The sequence below is a fragment of the Dendrobates tinctorius genome, unplaced genomic scaffold, assembly GCF_039654945.1.
Source record: "Dendrobates tinctorius isolate UK_male_01 unplaced genomic scaffold, ASM3965494v1 ptg000254l, whole genome shotgun sequence".
In the NCBI taxonomy this organism is placed as follows: Eukaryota; Metazoa; Chordata; class Amphibia; order Anura; family Dendrobatidae; genus Dendrobates; species Dendrobates tinctorius.
The window spans coordinates 4,308,626-4,328,561 of NW_027361921.1; the positions used below are offsets into that span (position 1 = coordinate 4,308,626).

Sequence of the window (19,936 nt, forward strand, 5' to 3'; positions counted from 1 at the left end):
AGGCACTGCTGAGATTCGAACTCAGGATCTCCTGTTTACTAGACAGGCGCTTTAACCAACTAAGCCACAGCACCAGAAGATGGAATGCATTTGAAATCCAAGGAAGATTGAAGCACCAATCGAACATTCAACTGGTTAGCGCAGCAAAACAATATTGAGCTTGAGTTCCATTCCACGTAGAGCAGAAACATGGAATAACATTTCAATCTCAGTCATAACACTTAAGAAGCCAAGTAAATTTTGAATAGGATTCATTTAAAAGACTGACAAATTTACAGAAGCTGTATCGAGGACAAAGGCTTTGAAGTTTTGCAATTGAATGAGCCATCTTTTAGCACAGCTGAAATTTGGGACTTGTTTTGCTTCCAGGTTATGACACAGAATAGACAGATTGAAGAAATGCCATGGCAAAACCAAAAGGAGGAAAAATTATGACTAATTGATATTAAAAACCTCAGCACTGGTTCATTTCTGATAGAGTTTTCCCCAAGCTAACTTCAAACAACAGGCACTGTAGTTGACGAGATAAGGCAACTCTGACAAAAGCCAACATACAATCTTCAGTGAAAAAACACTGACTGGTAAAAACCCTCTCAACATCTTCCCACCTAAACGCACGGGCGCTATGTAGAAGAGGTAGGCGAGTGGTTAAGGTGATGGACTGCTAATCCTTTGTGCTCTGCATGCATGGGTTCGAATCCCATCCTCGTCGGATTAATCTGCTTCTTCTTTCGTGTTGAATGGTTTGGTTTTCATTTTTAACCCAAGCGGTGGACACTTCAAGCATGAAAGTTTACAATACTCCTGTGCTGCTATCAAACTTTGCAGTCAGATCTGTAAATCCACTCGTTTTAATTTGTAAAGCTTGATGCCATCCTATATTCTGTAAAGAAAATTATATCCTCTAATTCCTTTTAAAGTGTTTCAACAGCAGAGAATTTTTTTTCTCAATTGCACTATATTAGGGCTGTGGGAAATTAATATTTGATGACAAACAAGAGTAAAAGTCCTCTTTTTGGGGTAAAAACCCATAAAATGAGATGAAGAATAGAAAGTACTGCTGACATTCAAAATCAAGATTTTCCTTTTACTAAATAGGCTCTTTGACCAACTAAGCCAAAGGACAAACAGGTGCGAAACATTAAAAAGCCTGCTTAGAGAGTTAAACAGCCCTAAACTGAGATAAAGAAGGAAAAGGACTGCTGGCATTCAAATTCAAGATTTTCCATTTACTAAATAGGCTCCTTGACCAACTAAGACAAAGGACAAACAGGTGTGATACATTAGAAAGCCTGCTTAGAGAGTTAAACAGCCCTAAACTGAGATAAAGAAGGAAGAGGACTGCTGGCATTCAAATTCAAGATTTTCTGTTTACTAAACAGGCTCTATGACCAACTAAGACAAAGGACAAACAGGTGTGATACATTAGAAAGCCTGCTTAGAGAGTTAAGAAGCCCCAAACTGACATAAAGAAAGAATAGCACTGCTGGCATTCAAATTCAAGATTTTCTGTTTGCTAAACAGGCTCTTTGACCAACTAAGCCAAAGGACATAAAGGTGAGATACATTGGATAAATGGATTAGAGATGCATAGAAAGGAGGCATTTCAAAACTAAATCAACTGGTTTTACATTGTCATGCTTGAAGCCATCTTTCTTCCTTTATATCGCTTAGATAGAAGAGAATTTCAATCTCACAATTGCACTATCAGTCGCAAGTGAAACACCTATTTTTAAGATAGGAAGCTTCTTTGTGAGGATATGAAAACAAGGCACTGCTGAGATTCGACCTCAGGATCTCCTGTTTACTAGACAGGCACTTTAACCAACTAAGCCACAGCACCAGAACATGGCATGCATTTGAAATCCAAGGAAGATTGAAGCACCAATCGAACATTCAACTGGTTAGCGCAGCAAAACAATATTGAGCTTGAGTTCCATTCCACGTAGAGCAGAAACATGGAATAAGATTTCAATCTCAGTCATAACACTTAAGAAGCCAAGTAAATTTTGAAGAGCATTCATTTAAAAGACTGACAAATTTACAGAAGCTGTATCGAGGACAAAGGCTTTGAAGTTTTGCAATTGAATGAGCCATCTTTTAGCACAGCTGAAATTTGGGACTTGTTTTGCTTCCAAGTTATGACACAGAATAGACAGATTGAAGAAATGCCATGGCAAAACCAAAAGGAGGAAAAATTATGACTAATTGATATTAAAAACCTCAGCACTGGTTCATTTCTGATAGAGTTTTCCCCAAGCTAACTTCAAACAACAGGCACTGTAGTTGACGAGATAAGGCAACTCTGACAAAAGCCAACATCCAATCTTCAGTGAAAAAACACTGACTGGTAAAAACCCTCTCAACATCTTCCCACCTAAACGCATGGGTGCTATGTAGATGAGGTGGCCGAGTGGTTAAGGCGATGGACTGCTAATCCATTGTGCTCTGCATGCATGGGTTCGAATCCCATCCTCGTCGTATTAATCTGCTTCTTCTTTCGTGTTGAATGGTTTGGTTTTCATTTTTAACCCATGTGGTGGACACTTCAAGCATGAAAGTTTACAATACTCCTGTGCTGCTATCAAACTTTGCAGAGTCAGATCTGTAAATCCACTCGTTTTAATTTGTAAAGCTTGATGCCATCCTATATTCTGTAAAGAAAATTATATCCTCTAATTCCTTTTAAAGTGTTTCAACAGCAGACAATTTTTTTTCTCAATTGCATTATATTAGGGCTGTGGGAAATTAATATTTGATTACAAACAAGAGTAAAAGTCCTCTTTTGGGGGTAAAAACCCACAAAATGAGATGAAGAATAGAAAGCACTGCTGACATTCAAAATCAAGATTTTCCTTTTACTAAATAGGCTCTTTGACCAACTAAGCCAAAGGACAAACAGGTGCGAAACATTAAAAAGCCTGCTTAGAGAGTTAAACAGCCCTAAACTGAGATAAAGAAGGAAAAGGACTGCTGGCATTCAAATTCAAGATTTTCCATTTACTAAATAGGCTCTTTGACCAACTAAGACAAAGGACAAACAGGTGCGATACATTAGAAAGCCTGCTTAGAGAGTTAAACAGCCCTAAACTGAGATAAAGAAGGAAGAGGACTGCTGGCATTCAAATTCAAGATTTTCTGTTTACTAAACAGGCTCTTTGACCAACTAAGACAAAGGACAAATAGGTGTGATACATTAGAAAGCCTGCTTAGAGAGTTAAGAAGCCCCAAACTGACATAAAGAAAGAATAGCACTGCTGGCATTCAAATTCAAGATTTTCTGTTTGCTAAACAGGCTCTTTGACCAACTAAGCCAAAGGACATAAAGGTGAGATACATTGGATAAACGGATTAGAGATGCATAGAAAGGAGGCATTTCAAAACTAAATCAACTGGTTTTACATTGTCATGCTTGAAACCATCTTTCTTCCATCTTCAATTGTGAGATTTTTAATATCACAATTGCACTATCAGTGGCAAGTGAAACACCTATTTTTAAGATAGGAAGCTTCTTTGTGAGGAGATGAAAACAAGGCACTGCTGAGATTCGAACTCAGGATCTCCTGTTTACTAGACAGGCGCTTTAACCAACTAAGCCACAGCACCAGAAGATGGCATGCATTTGAAATCCAAGGAAGATTGAAGCACCAATCGAACATTCAACTGGTTAGCGCAGCAAAACAATATTGAGCTTGAGTTCCATTCCACGTAGAGCAGAAACATGGAATAACATTTCAATCTCAGTCATAACACTTAAGAAGCCAAGTAAATTTTGAAGAGGATTCATTTAAAAGACTGACAAATTTACAGAAGCTGTATCGAGGACAAAGGCTTTGAAGTTTTGCAATTGAATGAGCCATCTTTTAGCACAGCTGAAATTTGGGACTTGTTTTGCTTCCAGGTTATGACACAGAATAGACAGATTGAAGAAATGCCATGGCAAAACCAAAAGGAGGAAAAATTATGACTAATTGATATTAAAAACCTCAGCACTGGTTCATTTCTGATAGAGTTTTCCTCAAGCTAACTTCAAACAACAGGCACTGTAGTTGACGAGATAAGGCAACTCTGACAAAAGCCAACATACAATCTTCAGTGAAAAAACACTGACTGGTAAAAACCCTCTCAACATCTTCCCACCTAAACGCACAGGTGCTATGTAGAAGAAGTGGCCGAGTGGTTAAGGCGATGGACTGCTAATCCATTGTGCTCTGCATGCATGGGTTTGAATCCCATCCTCGTCGGATTAATCTGCTTCTTCTTTCGTGTTGAATGGTTTGGTTTTCATTTTTAACCCAAGCGGTGGACACTTCAAGCATGAAAGTTTACAATACTCCTGTGCTGCTATCAAACTTTGCAGAGTCAGATCTGTAAATCCACTGGTTTTAATTTGTAAAGCTTGATGCCATCCTATATTCTGTAAAGAAAATTATATCCTCTAATTCCTTTTATAGTGTTTCAACAGCAGACAATTTTTTTTCTCAATTGCACTATATTAGGGCTGTGGGAAATTAATATTTGATGACAAACAAGAGTAAAAGTCCTCTTTTGGGGGTAAAAACCCACAAAATGAGATGAAGAATAGAAAGCACTGCTGACATTCAAAATCAAGATTTTCCTTTTACTAAATAGGCTCTTTGACCAACTAAGCCAAAGGACAAACAGGTGCGAAACATTAAAAAGCCTGCTTAGAGAGTTAAACAGCCCTAAACTGAGATAAAGAAGGAAAAGGACTGCTGGCATTCAAATTCAAGATTTTCCATTTACTAAATAGGCTCTTTGACCAACTAAGACAAAGGACAAACAGGTGTGATACATTAGAAAGCCTGCTTAGAGAGTTAAACAGCCCTAAACTGAGATAAAGAAGGAAGAGGACTGCTGGCATTCAAATTCAAGATTTTCCTTTTACTAAACAGGCTCTTTGACCAACTAAGACAAAGGACAAACAGGTGTGATACATTAGAAAGCCTGCTTAGAGAGTTAAGAAGCCCCAAACTGACATAAAGAAAGAATAGCACTACTGGCATTCAAATTCAAGATTTTCTGTTTGCTAAACAGGCTCTTTGACCAACTAAGCCAAAGGACATAAAGGTGAGATACATTGGATAAACGGATTAGAGATGCATAGAAAGGAGGCATTTCAAAACTAAATCAACTGGTTTTACATTGTCATGCTTGAAACCATCTTTCTTCCATTGTGAGATTTTTAATATCACAATTGCACTATCAGTGGCAAGTGAAACACCTATTTTTAAGATAGGAAGCTTCTTTGTGAGGAGATGAAAACAAGGCACTGCTGAGATTCGAACTCAGGATCTCCTGTTTACTAGACAGGCGCTTTAACCAACTAAGCCACAGCACCAGAAGATGGCATGCATTTGAAATCCAAGGAAGATTGAAGCACCAATCGAACATTCAACTGGTTAGCGCAGCAAAACAATATTGAGCTTGAGTTCCATTCCACGTAGAGCAGAAACATGGAATAACATTTCAATCTCAGTCATAACACTTAAGAAGCCAAGTAAATTTTGAAGAGCATTCATTTAAAAGACTGACAAATTTACAGAAGCTGTATCGAGGACAAAGGCTTTGAAGTTTTGCAATTGAATGAGCCATCTTTTAGCACAGCTGAAATTTGGGACTTGTTTTGCTTCCAAGTTATGACACAGAATAGACAGATTGAAGAAATGCCATGGCAAAACCAAAAGGAGGAAAAATTATGACTAATTGATATTAAAAACCTCAGCACTGGTTCATTTCTGATAGAGTTTTCCCCAAGCTAACTTCAAACAACAGGCACTGTAGTTGACGAGATAAGGCAACTCTGACAAAAGCCAACATCCAATCTTCAGTGAAAAAACACTGACTGGTAAAAACCCTCTCAACATCTTCCCACCTAAACGCACGGGTGCTATGTAGATGAGGTGGCAGAGTGGTTAAGGCGATGGACTGCTAATCCATTGTGCTCTGCATGCATGGGTTCGAATCCCATCCTCGTCGTATTAATCTGCTTCTTCTTTCGTGTTGAATGGTTTGGTTTTCATTTTTAACCCATGTGGTGGACACTTCAAGCATGAAAGTTTACAATACTCCTGTGCTGCTATCAAACTTTGCAGAGTCAGATCTGTAAATCCACTCGTTTTAATTTGTAAAGCTTGATGCCATCCTATATTCTGTAAAGAAAATTATATCCTCTAATTCCTTTTAAAGTGTTTCAACAGCAGACAATTTTTTTTCTCAATTGCATTATATTAGGGCTGTGGGAAATTAATATTTGATTACAAACAAGAGTAAAAGTCCTCTTTTTGGGGTAAAAACCCACAAAATGAGATGAAGAATAGAAAGTACTGCTGACATTCAAAATCAAGATTTTCCTTTTACTAAATAGGCTCTTTGACCAACTAAGCCAAAGGACAAACAGGTGCGAAACATTAAAAAGCCTGCTTAGAGAGTTAAACAGCCCTAAACTGAGATAAAGAAGGAAAAGGACTGCTGGCATTCAAATTCAAGATTTTCCATTTACTAAATAGGCTCTTTGACCAACTAAGACAAAGGACAAACAGGTGTGATACATTAGAAAGCCTGCTTAGAGAGTTAAACAGCCCTAAACTGAGATAAAGAAGGAAGAGGACTGCTGGCATTCAAATTCAAGATTTTCTGTTTACTAAACAGGCTCTTTGACCAACTAAGACAAAGGACAAACAGGTGTGATACATTAGAAAGCCTGCTTAGAGAGTTAAGAAGCCCCAAACTGACATAAAGAAAGAATAGCACTGCTGGCATTCAAATTCAAGATTTTCTGTTTACTAAACAGGCTCTTTGACCAACTAAGACAAAGGACAAATAGGTGTGATATATTAGAAAGCCTGCTTAGAGAGTTAAGAAGCCCCAAACTGACATAAAGAAAGAATAGCTGGCATTCAAATTCAAGATTTTCTGTTTACTAAACAGGCTCTTTGACCAACTAAGCCAAAGGACATAAAGGTGAGATACATTGGATAAACGGATTAGAGATGCATAGAAAGGATGCATTTCAAAACTAAATGAACTGGTTTTACATTGTCATGCTTGAAGCCATCTTTCTTCCTTTATATCTCTTAGGTAGAAGAGATTTTTAATCTCACAATTGCACTATCAGTCGCAAGTGAAACACCTATTTTTAAGATAGGAAGCTTCTTTGTGAGGAGATGAAAACAAGGCACTTCGAACTCAGGATCTCCTGTTTACTAGACAGGCGCTTTAACCAACTAAGCCACAGCACCAGAAGATGGCATGCACTTGAAATCAAAGGAAGATTGAAGCACCAATCGAACATTCAACTGGTTAGCGCAGCAAAATAATATTGAGCTTGAGTTCCATTCCACGTAGAGCAGAAACATGGAATAAGATTTCAATCTCAGTCATAACACTTAAGAAGCCAAGTAAATTTTGAAGAGGATTCATTTAAAAGACTGACAAATTTACAGAAGCTGTATCGAGGACAAAGGCTTTGAAGTTTTGCAATTGAATGAGCCATCTTTTAGCACAGCTGAAATTTGGGACTTGTTTTGCTTCCAGGTTATGACACAGAATAGACAGATTGAAGAAATGCCATGGCAAAACCAAAAGGAGGAAAAATTATGACTAATTGATATTAAAAACCTCAGCACTGGTTCATTTCTGATAGAGTTTTCCTCAAGCTAACTTCAAACAACAGGCACTGTAGTTGACGAGATAAGGCAACTCTGACAAAAGCCAACATACAATCTTCAGTGAAAAAACACTGACTGGTAAAAACCCTCTCAACATCTTCCCACCTAAACGCACAGGTGCTATGTAGAAGAAGTGGCCGAGTGGTTAAGGCGATGGACTGCTAATCCATTGTGCTCTGCATGCATGGGTTTGAATCCCATCCTCGTCGGATTAATCTGCTTCTTCTTTCGTGTTGAATGGTTTGGTTTTCATTTTTAACCCAAGCGGTGGACACTTCAAGCATGAAAGTTTACAATACTCCTGTGCTGCTATCAAACTTTGCAGAGTCAGATCTGTAAATCCACTGGTTTTAATTTGTAAAGCTTGATGCCATCCTATATTCTGTAAAGAAAATTATATCCTCTAATTCCTTTTAAAGTGTTTCAACAGCAGACAATTTTTTTTCTCAATTGCACTATATTAGGGCTGTGGGAAATTAATATTTGATGACAAACAAGAGTAAAAGTCCTCTTTTTGGGGTAAAAACCCACAAAATGAGATGAAGAATAGAAAGCACTGCTGACATTCAAAATCAAGATTTTCCTTTTACTAAATAGGCTCTTTGACCAACTAAGCCAAAGGACAAACAGGTGCGAAACATTAAAAAGCCTGCTTAGAGAGTTAAACAGCCCTAAACTGAGATAAAGAAGGAAAAGGACTGCTGGCATTCAAATTCAAGATTTTCCATTTACTAAATAGGCTCTTTGACCAACTAAGACAAAGGACAAACAGGTGTGATACATTAGAAAGCCTGCTTAGAGAGTTAAACAGCCCTAAACTGAGATAAAGAAGGAAGAGGACTGCTGGCATTCAAATTCAAGATTTTCCTTTTACTAAATAGGCTCTTTGACCAACTAAGCCAAAGGACAAACAGGTGCGAAACATTAAAAAGCCTGCTTAGAGAGTTAAACAGCCCTAAACTGAGATAAAGAAGGAAAAGGACTGCTGGCATTCAAATTCAAGATTTTCCATTTACTAAATAGGCTCTTTGACCAACTAAGACAAAGGACAAACAGGTGTGATACATTAGAAAGCCTGCTTAGAGAGTTAAACAGCCCTAAACTGAGATAAAGAAGGAAGAGGACTGCTGGCATTCAAATTCAAGATTTTCTGTTTACTAAACAGGCTCTTTGACCAACTAAGACAAAGGACAAACAGGTGTGATACATTAGAAAGCCTGCTTAGAGAGTTAAGAAGCCCCAAACTGACATAAAGAAAGAATAGCACTGCTGGCATTCAAATTCAAGATTTTCTGTTTACTAAACAGGCTCTTTGACCAACTAAGACAAAGGACAAATAGGTGTGATATATTAGAAAGCCTGCTTAGAGAGTTAAGAAGCCCCAAACTGACATAAAGAAAGAATAGCTGGCATTCAAATTCAAGATTTTCTGTTTACTAAACAGGCTCTTTGACCAACTAAGCCAAAGGACATAAAGGTGAGATACATTGGATAAACGGATTAGAGATGCATAGAAAGGATGCATTTCAAAACTAAATGAACTGGTTTTACATTGTCATGCTTGAAGCCATCTTTCTTCCTTTATATCTCTTAGGTAGAAGAGATTTTTAATCTCACAATTGCACTATCAGTCGCAAGTGAAACACCTATTTTTAAGATAGGAAGCTTCTTTGTGAGGAGATGAAAACAAGGCACTTCGAACTCAGGATCTCCTGTTTACTAGACAGGCGCTTTAACCAACTAAGCCACAGCACCAGAAGATGGCATGCACTTGAAATCAAAGGAAGATTGAAGCACCAATCGAACATTCAACTGGTTAGCGCAGCAAAATAATATTGAGCTTGAGTTCCATTCCACGTAGAGCAGAAACATGGAATAAGATTTCAATCTCAGTCATAACACTTAAGAAGCCAAGTAAATTTTGAAGAGCATTCATTTAAAAGACTGACAAATTTACAGAAGCTGTATCGAGGACAAAGGCTTTGAAGTTTTGCAATTGAATGAGCCATCTTTTAGCACAGCTGAAATTTGGGACTTGTTTTGCTTCCAAGTTATGACACAGAATAGACAGATTGAAGAAATGCCATGGCAAAACCAAAAGGAGGAAAAATTATGACTAATTGATATTAAAAACCTCAGCACTGGTTCATTTCTGATAGAGTTTTCCCCAAGCTAACTTCAAACAACAGGCACTGTAGTTGACGAGATAAGGCAACTCTGACAAAAGCCAACATACAATCTTCAGTGAAAAAACAGACTGGTAAAAACCCTCTCAACATCTTCCCACCTAAACGCACAGGCACTATGTAGACGAGGTGGCCGAGTGGTTAAGGTGATGGACTGCTAATCCATTGTGCTCTGCATGCATGGGTTCGAATCCCATCCTCGTCGTATTAATCTGCTTCTTCTTTCATGTTGAATGGTTTGGTTTTCATTTTTAACCCAAGTGGTGGACACTTCAAGCATGAAAGTTTACAATACTCCTGTGCTGCTATCAAACTTTGCAGAGTCAGATCTGTAAATCCACTCGTTTTAATTTGTAAAGCTTGATGCCATCCTATATTCTGTAAAGAAAATTATATCCTCTAATTCCTTTTAAAGTGTTTCAACAGCAGAGAATTTTTTTTCTCAATTGCACTATATTAGGGCTGTGGGAAATTAATATTTGATGACAAACAAGAGTAAAAGTCCTCTTTTTGGGGTAAAAACCCACAAAATGAGATGAAGAATAGAAAGTACTGCTGACATTCAAAATCAAGATTTTCCTTTTACTAAATAGGCTCTTTGACCAACTAAGCCAAAGGACAAACAGGTGCGAAACATTAAAAAGCCTGCTTAGAGAGTTAAACAGCCCTAAACTGAGATAAAGAAGGAAAAGGACTGCTGGCATTCAAATTCAAGATTTTCCATTTACTAAATAGGCTCTTTGACCAACTAAGACAAAGGACAAACAGGTGTGATACATTAGAAAGCCTGCTTAGAGAGTTAAACAGCCCTAAACTGAGATAAAGAAGGAAGAGGACTGCTGGCATTCAAATTCAAGATTTTCTGTTTACTAAACAGGCTCTTTGACCAACTAAGACAAAGGACAAACAGGTGTGATACATTAGAAAGCCTGCTTAGAGAGTTAAGAAGCCCCAAACTGACATAAAGAAAGAATAGCACTGCTGGCATTCAAATTCAAGATTTTCTGTTTACTAAACAGGCTCTTTGACCAACTAAGACAAAGGACAAATAGGTGTGATATATTAGAAAGCCTGCTTAGAGAGTTAAGAAGCCCCAAACTGACATAAAGAAAGAATAGCTGGCATTCAAATTCAAGATTTTCTGTTTACTAAACAGGCTCTTTGACCAACTAAGCCAAAGGACATAAAGGTGAGATACATTGGATAAACGGATTAGAGATGCATAGAAAGGATGCATTTCAAAACTAAATGAACTGGTTTTACATTGTCATGCTTGAAGCCATCTTTCTTCCTTTATATCTCTTAGGTAGAAGAGATTTTTAATCTCACAATTGCACTATCAGTCGCAAGTAAAACACCTATTTTTAAGATAGGAAGCTTCTTTGTGAGGAGATGAAAACAAAGCACTGCTGAGATTTGAACTCAGGATCTCCTGTTTACTAGACAGGCGCTTTAACCAACTAAGCCACAGTACCAGAAGATGGCATGCACTTGAAATCAAAGGAAGATTGAAGCACCAATCGAACATTCAACTGGTTAGCGCAGCAAAATAATATTGAGCTTGAGTTCCATTCCACGTAGAGCAGAAACATGGAATAAGATTTCAATCTCAGTCATAACACTTAAGAAGCCAAGTAAATTTTGAAGAGCATTCATTTAAAAGACTGACAAATTTACAGAAGCTGTATCGAGGACAAAGGCTTTGAAGTTTTGCAATTGAATGAGCCATCTTTTAGCACAGCTGAAATTTGGGACTTGTTTTGCTTCCAAGTTATGACACAGAATAGACAGATTGAAGAAATGCCATGGCAAAACCAAAAGGAGGAAAAATTATGACTAATTGATATTAAAAACCTCAGCACTGGTTCATTTCTGATAGAGTTTTCCCCAAGCTAACTTCAAACAACAGGCACTGTAGTTGACGAGATAAGGCAACTCTGACAAAAGCCAACATACAATCTTCAGTGAAAAAACACTGACTGGTAAAAACCCTCTCAACATCTTCCCACCTAAACACACGGGCGCTATATAGACGAGGTGGCCGAGTGGTTAAGGTGATGGACTGCTAATCCATTGTGCTCTGCATGCATGGGTTCGAATCTCATCGTCGTCGGATTAATCTGCTTCTTCTTTCGTGTTGAATGGTTTGGTTTTCATTTTTAACCCAAGCGGTGGACACTTCAAGCATGAAAGTTTACAATACTCCTGTGCTGCTATCAAACTTTGCAGAGTCAGATCTGTAAATCCACTCGTTTTAATTTGTAAAACTTGATGCCATCCTATATTCTGTAAAGAAAATTATATCCTCTAATTCCTTTTAAAGTGTTTCAACAGCAGACAATTTTTTTTCTCAATTGCACTATATTAGGGCTGTGGGAAATTAATATTTGATGACAAACAAGAGTAAAAGTCCTCTTTTTGGGGTAAAAACCCACAAAATGAGATGAAGAATAGAAAGCACTGCTGACATTCAAAATCAAGATTTTCCTTTTACTAAATAGGCTCTTTGACAAACTAAGCCAAAGGACAAACAGGTGCGAAACATTAAAAAGCCTGCTTAGAGAGTTAAACAGCCCTAAACTGAGATAAAGAAGGAAAAGGACTGCTGGCATTCAAATTCAAGATTTTCCATTTACTAAATAGGCTCTTTGACCAACTAAGACAAAGGACAAACAGGTGTGATACATTAGAAAGCCTGCTTAGAGAGTTAAACAGCCCTAAACTGAGATAAAGAAGGAAGAGGACTGCTGGCATTCAAATTCAAGATTTTCTGTTTACTAAACAGGCTCTTTGACCAACTAAGACAAAGGACAAACAGGTGTGATACATTAGAAAGCCTGCTTAGAGAGTTAAGAAGCCCCAAACTTACATAAAGAAAGAATAGCACTGCTGGCATTCAAATTCAAGATTTTCTGTTTACTAAACAGGCTCTTTGACCAACTAAGACAAAGGACAAATAGGTGTGATACATTAGAAAGCCTGCTTAGAGAGTTAAGAAGCCCCAAACTGACATAAAGAAAGAATAGCTGGTATTCAAATTCAAGATTTTCTGTTTACTAAACAGGCTCTTTGACCAACTAAGCCAAAGGACATAAAGGTGAGATACATTGGATAAACGGATTAGAGATGCATAGAAACTAAATCAACTGGTTTTACATTGTCATGCTTGAAGCAATCTTTCTTCCTTTATATCTCTTAGGTAGAAGAGATTTTTAATCTCACAATTGCACTATCAGTCGCAAGTGAAACACCTATTTTTAAGATAGGAAGCTTCTTTGTGAGGAGATGAAAACAAGGCACTGCTGAGATTCGAACTCAGGATCTTCCTGTTTACTAGACAGGCGCTTTAACCAACTAAGCCACAGCACCAGAAGATGGCATGCATTTGAAATCCAATGAAGATTGAAGCACCAATCGAACATTCAACTGGTTAGCGCAGCAAAACAATATTGAGCTTGAGTTCCATTCCACGTAGAGCAGAAACATGGAATAACATTTCAATCTCAGTCATAACACTTATGCCTTGGCAAAACCAAAATGAGGAAAAATTATGACTAATTGATATTAAAAACCTCAGCACTGGTTCATTTCTGATAGAGTTTTCCCCAAGCTAACTTCAAACAACAGGCACTGTAGTTGACGAGATAAGGCAACTCTGACAAAAGCCAACATACAATCTTCAGTGAAAAAACACTGACTGGTAAAAAACCCTCTCAACATCTTCCCACCTAAACGCACAGGTGCTATGTAGAAGAAGTGGCCGAGTGGTTAAGGCGATGGACTGCTAATCCATTGTGCTCTGCATGCATGGGTTCGAGTCACATCCTCGTCAGATTAATCTGCTTCTTCTTTCGTGTTGAATGGTTTGGTTTTCATTTTTAACCCAAGCGGTGGACACTTCAAGCATGAAAGTTTACAATACTCCTGTGCTGCTATCAAACTTTGCATAGTCAGATCTGTAAATCCACTGGTTTTAATTTGTAAAGCTTGATGCCATCCTATATTCTGTAAAGAAAATTATATCCTCTAATTCCTTTTAAAGTGTTTCAACAGCAGACAATTTTTTTTCTCAATTGCACTATATTAGGGCTGTGGGAAATTAATATTTGATGACAAACAAGAGTAAAAGTCCTCTTTTTGGGGTAAAAACCCACAAAATGAGATGAAGAATAGAAAGCACTGCTGACATTCAAAATCAAGATTTTCCTTTTACTAAATAGGCTCTTTGACCAACTAAGCCAAAGGACAAACAGGTGCGAAACATTAAAAAGCCTGCTTAGAGAGTTAAACAGCCCTAAACTGAGATAAAGAAGGAAAAGGACTGCTGGCATTCAAATTCAAGATTTTCCATTTACTAAATAGGCTCTTTGACCAACTAAGACAAAGGACAAACAGGTGTGATACATTAGAAAGCCTGCTTAGAGAGTTAAACAGCCCTAAACTGAGATAAAGAAGGAAGAGGACTGCTGGCATTCAAATTCAAGATTTTCTGTTTACTAAACAGGCTCTTTGACCAACTAAGACAAAGGACAAATAGGTGTGATACATTAGAAAGCCTGCTTAGAGAGTTAAGAAGCCCCAAACTGACATAAAGAAAGAATAGCTGGCATTCAAATTCAAGATTTTCTGTTTACTAAACAGGCTCTTTGACCAACTAAGCCAAAGGACATAAAGGTGAGATACATTGGATAAACGGATTAGAGATGCATAGAAACTAAATCAACTGGTTTTACATTGTCATGCTTGAAGCAATCTTTCTTCCTTTATATCTCTTAGGTAGAAGAGATTTTTAATCTCACAATTGCACTATCAGTCGCAAGTGAAACACCTATTTTTAAGATAGGAAGCTTCTTTGTGAGGAGATGAAAACAAGGCACAGCTGAGATTCGAACTCAGGATCTTCCTGTTTACTAGACAGGCGCTTTAACCAACTAAGCCACAGCACCAGAAGATAGCATGCATTTGAAATCCAAGGAAGATTGAAGCACCAATCGAACATTCAACTGGTTAGCGCAGCAAAACAATATTGAGCTTGAGTTCCATTCCACGTAGAGCAGAAACATGGAATAACATTTCAATCTCAGTCATAACACTTATGCCTTGGCAAAACCAAAAGGAGGAAAAATTATGACTAATTGATATTAAAAACCTCAGCACTGGTTCATTTCTGATAGAGTTTTCCCCAAGCTAACTTCAAACAACAGGCACTGTAGTTGACGAGATAAGGCAACTCTGACAAAAGCCAACATACAATCTTCAGTGAAAAAACACTGACTGGTAAAAACCCTCTCAACATCTTCCCACCTAAACGCACAGGTGCTATGTAGAAGAAGTGGCCGAGTGGTTAAGGCGATGGACTGCTAATCCATTGTGCTCTGCATGCATGGGTTCGAGTCACATCCTCGTCAGATTAATCTGCTTCTTCTTTCGTGTTGAATGGTTTGGTTTTCATTTTTAACCCAAGCGGTGGACACTTCAAGCATGAAAGTTTACAATACTCCTGTGCTGCTATCAAACTTTGCAGAGTCAGATCTCTAAATCCACTGGTTTTAATTTGTAAAGCTTGATGCCATCCTATATTCTGTAAAGAAAATTATATCCTCTAATTCCTTTTAAAGTGTTTCAACAGCAGACAATTTTTTTTCTCAATTGCACTATATTAGGGCTGTGGGAAATTAATATTTGATGACAAACAAGAGTAAAAGTCCTCTTTTTGGGGTAAAAACCCACAAAATGAGATGAAGAATAGAAAGCACTGCTGACATTCAAAATCAAGATTTTCCTTTTACTAAATAGGCTCTTTGACCAACTAAGCCAAAGGACAAACAGGTGCGAAACATTAAAAAGCCTGCTTAGAGAGTTAAACAGCACTAAACTGAGATAAAGAAGGAAAAGGACTGCTGGCATTCAAATTCAAGATTTTCCATTTACTAAATAGGCTCTTTGACCAACTAAGACAAAGGACAAACAGGTGTGATACATTAGAAAGCCTGCTTAGAGAGTTAAACAGCCCTAAACTGAGATAAAGAAGGAAGAGGACTGCTGGCATTCAAATTCAAGATTTTCTGTTTACTAAACAGGCTCTTTGACCAACTAAGACAAAGGACAAACAGGTGTGATACATTAGAAAGCCTGCTTAGAGAGTTAAGAAGCCCCAAACTGACATAAAGAAAGAATAGCACTGCTGGCATTCAAATTCAAGATTTTCTGTTTACTAAACAGGCTCTTTGACCAACTAAGCCAAAGGACATAAAGGTGAGATACATTGGATAAACGGATTAGAGATGCATAGAAAGGATGCATTTCAAAAGTTAATGAACTGGTTTTACATTGTCATGCTTGAAGCCATCTTTCTTCCTTTATATCTCTTAGGTAGAAGAGATTTTTAATCTCACAATTGCACTATCAGTCGCAAGTGAAACATTTATTTTTAAGATAGGAAGCTTCTTTGTGAGGAGATGAAAACAAGGCACTGCTGAGATTCGAACTCAGGATCTCCTGTTTACTAGACAGGTGCTTTAACCAACTAAGCCACAGCACCAGAAGATGAGATGCACTTGAAATCAAAGGAAGATTGAAGCACCAATCGAACATTCAACTGGTTAGCGCAGCAAAATAATATTGAGCTTGAGTTCCATTCCACGTAGAGCAGAAACATGGAATAAGATTTCAATCTCAGTCATAACACTTATGAAGCCAAGTAAATTTTGAAGAGCATTCATTTAAAAGACTGACAAATTTACAGAAGCTGTATCGAGGACAAAGGCTTTGAAGTTTTGCAATTGAATGAGCCATCTTTTAGCACAGCTGAAATTTGGGACTTGTTTTGCTTCCAAGTTATGACACAGAATAGACAGATTGAAGAAATGCCATGGCAAAACCAAAAGGAGGAAAAATTATGACTAATTGATATTAAAAACCTCAGCACTGGTTCATTTCTGATAGAGTTTTCCCCAAGCTAACTTCAAACAACAGGCACTGTAGTTGACGAGATAAGGCAACTCTGACAAAAGCCAACATACAATCTTCAGTGAAAAAACACTGACTGGTAAAAACCCTCTCAACATCTTCCCACCTAAACGCACGGGAGCTATGTAGACGAGGTGGCCGAGTGGTTAAGGTGATGGACTGCTAATCCATTGTGCTCTGCATGCATGGGTTCGAATCCCATCCTCGTCGTATTAATCTGCTTCTTCTTTCATGTTGAATGGTTTGGTTTTCATTTTTAACCCAAGCGGTGGACACTTCAAGCATGAAAGTTTACAATACTCCTGTGCTGCTATCAAACTTTGCAGAGTCAGATCTGTAAATCCACTCATTTTAATTTGTAAAGCTTGATGCCATCCTATATTCTGTAAAGAAAATTATATCCTCTAATTCCTTTTAAAGTGTTTCAACAGCAGACAATTTTTTTTCTCAATTGCACTATATTAGGGCTGTGGGAAATTAATATTTGATTACAAACAAGAGTAAAAGTCCTCTTTTTGGGGTAAAAACCCACAAAATGAGATGAAGAATAGAAAGCACTGCTGACATTCAAAATCAAGATTTTCCTTTTACTAAATAGGCTCTTTGACCAACTAAGCCAAAGGACAAACAGGTGCGAAACATTAAAAAGCCTGCTTAGAGAGTTAAACAGCCCTAAACTGAAATAAAGAAGGAAAAGGACTGCTGGCATTCAAATTCAAGATTTTCCATTTACTAAATAGGCTCTTTGACCAACTAAGACAAAGGACAAACAGGTGTGATACATTAGAAAGCCTGCTTAGAGAGTTAAACAGCCCTAAACTGAGATAAAGAAGGAAGAGGACTGCTGGCATTCAAATTCAAGATTTTCTGTTTACTAAACAGGCTCTTTGACCAACTAAGACAAAGGACAAACAGGTGTGATACATTAGAAAGCCTGCTTAGAGAGTTAAGAAGCCCCAAACTGACATAAAGAAAGAATAGCACTGCTGGCATTCAAATTCAAGATTTTCTGTTTACTAAACAGGCTCTTTGACCAACTAAGACAAAGGACAAATAGGTGTGATACATTAGAAAGCCTGCTTAGAGAGTTAAGAAGCCCCAAACTGACATAAAGAAAGAATAGCTGGCATTCAAATTCAAGATTTTCTGTTTACTAAACAGGCTCTTTGACCAACTAAGCCAAAGGACATAAAGGTGAGATACATTGGATAAACGGATTAGAGATGCATAGAAAGGATGCATTTCAAAACTAAATCAACTGGTTTTACATTGTCATGCTTGAAGCCATCTTTCTTCCTTTATATCTCTTAGGTAGAAGAGATTTTTAATCTCACAATTGCACTATCAGTCGCAAGTGAAACACCTATTTTTAAGATAGGAAGCTTCTTTGTGAGGAGATGAAAACAAGGCACTGCTGAGATTCGAACTCAGGATCTCCTGTTTACTAGACAGGCGCTTTAACCAACTAAGCCACAGCACCAGAAGATGGAATGCATTTGAAATCCAAGGAAGATTGAAGCACCAATCGAACATTCAACTGGTTAGCGCAGCAAAATAATATTGAGCTTGAGTTCCATTCCACGTAGAGCAGAAACATGGAGTAAGATTTCAATCTCAGTCATAACACTTAAGAAGCCAAGTAAATTTTGAAGAGCATTCATTTAAAAGACTGACAAATTTACAGAAGCTGTATCGAGGACAAAGGCTTTGAAGTTTTGCAATTGAATGAGCCATCTTTTAGCACAGCTGAAATTTGGGACTTGTTTTGCTTCCAAGTTATGACACAGAATAGACAGATTGAAGAAATGCCATGGCAAAACCAAAAGGAGGAAAAATTATGACTAATTGATATTAAAAACCTCAGCACTGGTTCATTTCTGATAGAGTTTTCCCCAAGCTAACTTCAAACAACAGGCACTGTAGTTGACGAGATAAGGCAACTCTGACAAAAGCCAACATACAATCTTCAGTGAAAAAACACTGACTGGTAAAATCCCTCTCAACATCTTCCCACCTAAACGCACGGGCGCTATGTAGACGAGGTGGCAGAGTGGTTAAGGTCATGGACTGCTAATCCATTGTGCTCTGCATGCATGGGTTCGAATCTCATCGTCGTCAGATTAATCTGCTTCTTCTTTCGTGTTGAATGGTTTGGTTTTCATTTTTAACCCAAGCGGTGGACACTTCAAGCATGAAAGTTTACAATACTCCTGTGCTGCTATCAAACTTTGCAGAGTCAGATCTGTAAATCCACTGGTTTTAATTTGTAAAGCTTGATGCCATCCTATATTCTGTAAAGAAAATTATATCCTCTAATTCCTTTTAAAGTGTTTCAACAGCAGACAATTTTTTTTCTCAATTGCACTATATTAGGGCTGTGGGAAATTAATATTTGATGACAAACAAGAGTAAAAGTCCTCTTTTTGGGGTAAAAACCCACAAAATGAGATGAAGAATAGAAAGCACTGCTGACATTCAAAATCAAGATTTTCCTTTTACTAAATAAGCTCTTTGACCAACTAAGCCAAAGGACAAACAGGTGCGAAACATTAAAAAGCCTGCTTAGAGAGTTAAACAGCCCTAAACTGAAATAAAGAAGGAAAAGGACTGCTGGCATTCAAATTCAAGATTTTCCATTTACTAAATAGGCTCTTTGACCAACTAAGACAAAGGACAAACAGGTGTGATACATTAGAAAGCCTGCTTAGAGAGTTAAACAGCCCTAAACTGAGATAAAGAAGGAAGAGGACTGCTGGCATTCAAATTCAAGATTTTCTGTTTACTAAACAGGCTCTTTGACCAACTAAGACAAAGGACAAACAGGTGTGATACATTAGAAAGCCTGCTTAGAGAGTTAAGAAGCCCCAAACTGACATAAAGAAAGAATAGCACTGCTGGCATTCAAATTCAAGATTTTCTGTTTACTAAACAGGCTCTTTGACCAACTAAGACAAAGGACAAATAGGTGTGATACATTAGAAAGCCTGCTTAGAGAGTTAAGAAGCCCCAAACTGACATAAAGAAAGAATAGCTGGCATTCAAATTCAAGATTTTCTGTTTACTAAACAGGCTCTTTGACCAACTAAGCCA

General features: G+C 37.8%; 7 non-coding genes across 7 annotated transcripts; 3 read left to right on the forward strand and 4 right to left on the reverse strand.

Moving 5' to 3' along the window:
• TRNAT-AGU (transfer RNA threonine (anticodon AGU)) lies at positions 1 to 74 on the reverse strand. Its single transcript has one exon. It is a non-coding gene; the product is annotated as a tRNA-Thr (tRNA).
• Positions 75 to 2,399: 2,325 nt separating this feature from the next.
• Positions 2,400 to 2,481, forward strand: TRNAS-GCU (transfer RNA serine (anticodon GCU)). The gene has a single exon. It is a non-coding gene; the product is annotated as a tRNA-Ser (tRNA).
• A 1,051-nt stretch (positions 2,482 to 3,532) lies between these two features.
• TRNAT-AGU (transfer RNA threonine (anticodon AGU)) lies at positions 3,533 to 3,606 on the reverse strand. Its single transcript has one exon. It is a non-coding gene; the product is annotated as a tRNA-Thr (tRNA).
• A 1,682-nt stretch (positions 3,607 to 5,288) lies between these two features.
• TRNAT-AGU (transfer RNA threonine (anticodon AGU)) lies at positions 5,289 to 5,362 on the reverse strand. Its single transcript has one exon. It is a non-coding gene; the product is annotated as a tRNA-Thr (tRNA).
• Positions 5,363 to 10,000: 4,638 nt separating this feature from the next.
• Positions 10,001 to 10,082, forward strand: TRNAS-GCU (transfer RNA serine (anticodon GCU)). Its single transcript has one exon. It is a non-coding gene; the product is annotated as a tRNA-Ser (tRNA).
• A 6,892-nt stretch (positions 10,083 to 16,974) lies between these two features.
• TRNAS-GCU (transfer RNA serine (anticodon GCU)) lies at positions 16,975 to 17,056 on the forward strand. The gene has a single exon. It is a non-coding gene; the product is annotated as a tRNA-Ser (tRNA).
• A 1,196-nt stretch (positions 17,057 to 18,252) lies between these two features.
• TRNAT-AGU (transfer RNA threonine (anticodon AGU)) lies at positions 18,253 to 18,326 on the reverse strand. Its single transcript has one exon. It is a non-coding gene; the product is annotated as a tRNA-Thr (tRNA).
• Positions 18,327 to 19,936: the final 1,610 nt, after the last annotated feature.